At 35.7% G+C, this 7,207-nt stretch overlaps 1 non-coding gene across 1 annotated transcript; it reads left to right on the top strand.

Moving 5' to 3' along the window:
- The first annotated feature begins 6,983 nt into the window (after positions 1–6,983).
- LOC115030112 lies at positions 6,984–7,089 on the top strand. The gene has a single exon (XR_003835740.1). It is a non-coding gene; the product is annotated as a U6 spliceosomal RNA (small nuclear RNA).
- The last annotated feature ends 118 nt before the right edge of the window (positions 7,090–7,207 follow it).

The following is a 7,207-nucleotide window of genomic DNA, read 5'->3' as shown; positions in this document are numbered from 1 at the left end:
CTGTTTGGATGTGTTTTCCTGTTTTTCTTTAAGGACTTCTACTTGTTTGGTTGTGTTTTCCTTTTTTTTCTTTAAGGACCTGTAACTCTTTAGCCATGCTCTCCTGTATTTCTTCAAGTGAGTTATGAAAGTCCTTCTTGATGTCCTCTACCATCATCATGATATATGCTTTTAAATCTGGGTCTAGATTTTCGGTTGTGTTGGGGTGCCCAGGACTAGGTGGGGTGGGAGTGCTACGTTCTGATGATGGTGAGTAGTCTTGATTTCTGTTAGTAGGATTCTTAAATTTGCCTTTCGCCATCTGGTAATCTCTGAAGATATCTGTTATAGTTGTCTCTGGTTAGAGCTTATTCCTCAGGTGACTCTGTTAGCCTCTATCAGCNGACCTGGGAGGCTGGCTCTCTCCTTAGTTTCAGTGGTCAGAGAATTCTCTGCAGGCAAGCTCTACTCTTGCAGGGAGGGTGCCCAGATATCTGGTATTCAAAACTGCCTCCTGGCCGAAGTTGTGTTCCACTCGCCAGAAGTCTTAGGATCCGGTGGGGAATCCTGTGTGGGTCCTTGCTGGTGTTTGGAGACTCCACTGGCAAGGCACCCTGGTGCTTGAGTAGACCGGAAGGTACTTGTGCCCCAGTTCAGACTGGGTTGCCTGCTTCCCTAGTTAATGCAGTCTTAGTTCCTGCACAATTGGATTGGAGCAGGCGCTGTGTTCCACTCACCAAAGGTCTTAGGATCCCGTGGGGAATCCAGTGCGAGTCCTTGCGGGTGTCCAGAGACTCCTCTGGTAAGGCACCCCGGTGCTCAAGTCAAAATTGTGATTTTTATCTTTTAACAAAGTTAATACTTTATGAAATGTTCTCATAGATTTGAAGATTTCTTTGTTTTATGCCATCAGCAATTTTTTTTGTGTGTGTTTTTTGTTTTGGTTTGGTTTTTTTTTTTGCAGAAGTGAAACTTTCTTTGTCAGAACTCATCAAGATCAAAATATCAGAGCTCTTTTTTTTGCACATCTGTGTTGTAGATTAATAAATTGGACAATTTTAAGAAACATAAAATATGCAAACTAGCTTTTCTTATTTAAAATGTTTGTATTAACTATACCAGTTTAATCTAGAGATTTATTTTTTAAATGTATATGCCTTCTTTTATGTGTGAGTACTCATACATGTGTGTGGATGTCAGAGGATGCCACCATGTGAGAGTTGATTTCTCCTTTCCACCACTTGGGTTGTGGGGATTAAACTCAAGTAGTCAGTCTTAGTGGCAAGCACCTGAATAGCAATCTTTTCCTTCTCCTATGATGATGTATTAGACAGAAATCAAGAAGCATATCATTATAACTATATTTTAGGATGAACTTTGGCTTGGAAAAGATTCCCTAAAGGATGCAAATGGCATTAATAAGTAAAAGTAAAATATCTCAGAGAAATATTTTCCACATATGCTTTTCGAATATGATCCCACTCTCTGGTTGCCTGATTGGGCTTCTGAATAATAATTCTAATTTCTGTGTGATTATTAAATTCATCTAGATAACTTATTGTGTTTTATGTGAATAATATTTGAAGCATCCCACTCATGAGGAAATATTGTGAGTGGGAGACACTTGGACCAGGCCTTAAAACCCAAAATTTAAAATACTGGAACTGAAGAACTGTAAATTATAACACAACATAGGCTTTTTATGTAAGATACAACAAATAAACATTTTTAAAAGAAGAGTAGTAGATTTAAATAGTGTAAGATCTTTACATATTTAAACAAATATGTAAACAAAAGGCTTAAAATTAATTTACCCTTTATGAATTTGACTATACTATAAGTATATGGCCTTGAGATATACGTTGAGTGCTTACTTGACAAAATATAGTAAGATGTTGTGGTGGTTTACATGAGAAATGCCCCTCATGGTCTCAAGCATTTAAAGATTTGCTCACTAGTTGCTGATGCACTTTCAGGGTGTTTAGGAAGTATTGTATCCTTGCCTAACTAAGGTCAGTCTTTGGGATTGAAAGTCTCTCCAGTCTTTCAATTCACTCTCTTTGCTTAATGTTTTGCTTTTACATATAGGATACAACTTTTCATTCCAGCCATTGACTACTTGTTACCATGCCTACATTCAGCTATAATTAATAGATGAAATAAACCCTTCCTTCCTCAATTTGCTTTTGTTCATGATGTTTATCACAGAAACAGAAATATTACCTAAAATAAAAATTGGTACTAGGAGTGTGCTATGGCTATGATAGAAATGGATATGTTGCTTTTGTTGAGAATTAGATAAGTGTCTAAACTAGGCTAGAAACATCGTTGAGTATTCTGAGCTCAGTTGGCTATTCTGTGGCATCTTGGAAGACACACCTGAGAGAGGTACAGAAGATAGAGGCCTGACTTCAGATGTTTCAAAGGAAATCAAAGATTATACAAGAGCTACTCATGTGATCTTTTAGCAAAGAATATGTGATTTCTGGACATTTCGTTCTAATGAATTGGCTGGAATTAAAAAGAGACCAACCTCACTTAAGTGAAACCTTAGCTTTAGTGGAATAAAAGATGCTGGATAGCTGAGATTGAAAAGTTCAATGTGATCAAAATAAGACCAGTGTTGTCATTGAAGTAAAATATTCTGGACAGCACAGAGAAGCTGCTATCCAAAATAGAACAAGTCTACATATCATACAGGCAAAAGAACTTAGCAATGTGTAAGTCTTCCAAGTGTTACTAGTTCTGGTGTCATGAATATTACAGGATTCAAGGGATCATGGAATGAACAGTTGAGGCTTAGCATTTTGAAACAGCAGAAGGTCTTTAGAATGTATAAATGCAATTTCAGTAAAAGCTCAGAGCTTGATACCACATGTCATGTTAGAAGTACTTAAAGGAGGCTAAGAAGCCATTTGAAATAAACCACTCACTGTAACTCCTTCAATGTGTATGTTGTTTCCCCTTCTAAGAAGGATCTAAGTATTCACACTTTGGTGTTCCTTCTTCTTGAGTTTCATGTGGATTGTGAATTGTACCTTGGGTATTCCAATTTTCTCTGCTAATATTCACTTATCAGTTGGTGCATACCATGTGTGTTTGTGAATGGGTCAAAATGTGGAGTAGAGACTGAAGGAATGACCATCCAGAGACTGCTCCACCTGGGGATCCATCCCATTTACAGTCACCAAGCCCAGGCACTTTTGTGGAATGCCAAGAAGTGCTTACTGACCAAAGCCAGTTTTAGCTGTCTCCAGAGAGTCTCCACCAGTGCCTGACAAATACAGAGGTGGATCCTCACAGCTTACCATTGGACTGAGCACAGGGTCCCCAAGGAAGGATCTAGAGAAAGGATCCAAGGAGCTGAAGAGTTTAGCAGGCCCATAGGAGGAACAACAATATGAACTAACCAGTACCCTCAGAACTCCCATGGAGTAAATCACCAACCAAAGAGTACACATGGCTCCAGCTGCATATGTAGCAGAGGATGGCCTAGCTAGTCATCAATTGGAGGAGAGTCCCTTGGTCCTGTGAAGGCTCTATGCCACAGTGTAGGGTAATGCCAGGGCCAGGAAGCAGGTGTGGATGTGTTGGTGAACAGGGGGAGGGGGAATAAGGAGGGAATAAAGGGGTTTCAGAGGGAAAACCAGGAAAGGGGACAACATTTGAAGTGTAAATTAAGTAAATATCTGATTTTTAAAAAAAAAGAAAAAGAAAAGAAACAGTCTCAGTTACAGTATTGCATTCATGCTAGTGGAGAATCCAAGATAATTTGAAGACCACAAAATCCAGCATCAATAGCATACCAGGAATAGAAAAAGCCCAAGAGATAAAGGTATGGTTCAGGCAGCAACTTTAGTGGGATAGAGCCATCCCAAAACTTTTTGAAGTCTGACATAGAGATACAAGATTTGGACTTTCCCCCACTGGGTCCAGTGTTGCTTCAGTTTATTATTTCCTCACTATGATACTATTCTTCCATTTTTGGAATGGTAGTGTATATTCTGTGTCTTTGTATATAATTTACATATAATGTATTTTTTTTTTCAGAGAATTGCAATTAGGGTTACATCTTAAACTCTTAGAAAGCACTTGGAACATATAAGCAGTGTTGTAAAACTGAAAGTTTCTACATATTTTTGAAGTTGGAAAAAATCATTTAATATTGTGATATGGAAATAAGCCAGTGAAGGCCAGGGAGTGGAATGTGGAATTACCTATTGTCTTAGATATTTTAAAAATTGATAACCACTAGATGACATTGCATGCTGAAATTTAAATAAGCATTTTGGAAAAAAAATTATCTATGCTATATTATTAGCAGTACAGATGATTGACAAATATTTGAGTGTCATTTTTATGAAAATATCCTAGTTTGACTTTTGTTGTTGTGAAAAAAGCCACAAGATAATGAAACTTGGAAGAAAATGACTTTTGTTGTTGTGAAAAAAGCCACAAGATAATGAAACTTGGAAGAAAAATATATATGTTGCTTATATGTCCCAATCACAGTTGATCATTGAAATAAGCAGAACAGAAACTCAAAGCAGGAACATAGTGTCTGTAATAAAACAGTGGGCATTTACCAATGCTGCTTAGTGGCTTGCTTTACCTGTTTTCTTAAAGCACCAAATAACATATTCCAAAATCGAAACCTCCTATTTGATTAGGCAGTTTCACATCAATCTAATGATTTTAAGAAAATGCCCTAATAACATGCTTGTAGATTATATGATTGAGGCATTTGCTCATTGAACTTCTTTATTCACAGATGACTCTAGCTAGTATCAAGTTGAAAACAATTGTAACTAGCACAGTAACTTTCAAGTAAGCCAGTACATTGATAACTTTAAAGACTGTGCTAGTATAGAAGATGGAATGAACGATGTAAACTATATTCCAACATGAAGTATGTATTTCAAAGAGCGTATAGAGATAATAAACTCAAAAGTTAGTGGAGGAGATGTAGTGATGACTCAGGGGTTAGTAGTATACATTGCCCTTGACAAAGTCCCAAGTTGTAATTTAAGCACGCAATTATACTGACCCACAATCCCATGTATCTCGAACTCCAATAGATTGATGACTCTATCTGCTTCAGGTATCCACACCCACATGTGCATACCTACAGGCAGATATATGCATGCACACACAAATAAAAAAAAATAACTTTTAAAAGATCATTTTCTAATATAAGTAAAAACTTAATGGAAGGCTAGAAAGATGACACGGCAATTAAAAGCACTGCTGCTCATTGAGAGAATGTGGGTTCAATTCCCAGCACTAGCATGGCACACTAGCATTTGTAACTTCAGTTCCAGATGATCCAATAATGCCCTCTTCTAATATGCATGGTCAGCAAGCACACATGTGGTACAAAAATATACATGCATATAAAGCATGAATATATAAATTCTTTTTTTAAATTTAGTCCAAAGAATTATTGTAAATAATACATAAGTAGATAATCAGGGTTTGAAACAATAACTAGAAATTTACTTTGTATATAGTCTTTTTATTTTTCTTATTTTATGTAATAGAAGTTCATTTACAAAACATGTTTTCTTTTTACAAATGAAAATAACGTTTCTCATACAATATACTCTGAACAGGGTTTCCTTTCCTTCAAACTACTCTCATATCCTTCCCACCTTCTCAACTACATGTTTTAGATCAAGAATATAGAATCCTTGTTCTGAAATAGATTTCCAGAAGAAAGATTAAAAAGGCAAGTGGACCCAGCCAGTCAGTTCAATATTTGCTGTTACTGGTGCTTTGTAGCCACTTCATGTGAGTTCTGGGATAAAAACTTGGGTATTTTGAGAGAGAACAAATGATAATAACCATTGAGACATGTCTACATTCCATTATACTGTAAGTATAGAAAATATTTCATTTATATGACTTGCCATGCTTACGAATTATATTAAAAGGATCAGGTATTGTTAGGTCTTTTAAAATTTGTTTTAGGGTCTATGCCTTTCCCTATAAACTTCAGAGTAAACACATGTCCATGAAATACATCCATAGATTTTGATAGAAATTTTATAAAACTTACAGGTGCAATTATTGGAATAAGATGCCTGTTGTAAAATGCAGAGTCTTAAAATATATAAAAGCTGAATTTATCTCCATTCATTTAGGTATTTGGTGGTTTATCTGCATTTTATAACTTTTAGGTTCCAAATATTTAATGTATATTGCTAGGTTTATCCTTATCCGCACTCTACAAATTCATCGGATTTTATTTTAAATTTTATATTTTCTTTTAATGATATGTTATTGTCTTTTTTCCATTTTCTTTTGGTTATTTTATTTATTTATATTTCAAATATTATCCCCCTTCTCATTTTTCCCACCACAAGCCCCCATCCCCTCCTCCTTACCCTGTTTCTATGAAGGTGCTCATACCACCCTCCCACCTACTCCTATGTCAGCACCCTAGCATTCTCCTATCCTGGGTCCTCAAGCCTCCTCAGGACCATTACCTTTGTATTCTCTAAGATTGATTCTTAGTAAATAGAAATGTGTTTATTGGTTTTGCTTATTCATCTTGTGTTTTAAGAATTTGCTGAATAAATACTTAATTCAACAAAAGATGGGTAAATTGATTGGGAATTTCTACTGACCTGCAAATGGGGGTACATTTGCTTATTACTTTACAATCTGCATGATGTGCCTATCTTTCTTAAGACTTTACTACAGCATACAGTATTTTATATAAGAGTAATGAGTTCTTCTTTCTTGGTCCCAACGCTAGTCATCTAGAGAAAATATGTAGTATATATTTATTTAATATTATATTATTTATATTTGTTGAATACTCTATTGTATTTAAGGATTTTTCAAGATGAGATATAGTTCATCAATTTCAGCCATTATTCATTGTATGAGTCAATATGAGGAAAAGTATTTCTAGCTCTAACTTTCTGATAATTGTGTCATAAAAAGTGTATTGTTTTTACATAAACAGAAATCCACCACTTTATAAAAAGAAATAATGGGTGCTCGCTTCGGCAGCACATATAATAAAATTGGAATGATACAGAGAAGATTAGCATGGCCCATGTGCAAGGAGACAGACAAATTCATGAAGCGTTCCATATTTTTACTTTAATACCTCACTTAAAGAATTACAGAAGAACATTGCTAAAGAGTTACAAGTCCTTAAAGAAAAACAGGATAACACAATCAAACAGGTAGAAGTCCTTAAAGAAAAACAGGAAAA

This window comes from Mus caroli, chromosome X (genome assembly GCF_900094665.2).
Source record: "Mus caroli chromosome X, CAROLI_EIJ_v1.1, whole genome shotgun sequence".
NCBI lineage: Eukaryota > Metazoa > Chordata > Mammalia > Rodentia > Muridae > Mus > Mus caroli.
The sequence above is the reverse complement of the archived record's forward strand: the minus strand, read 5'-3'. Positions and strand labels throughout refer to the sequence as shown.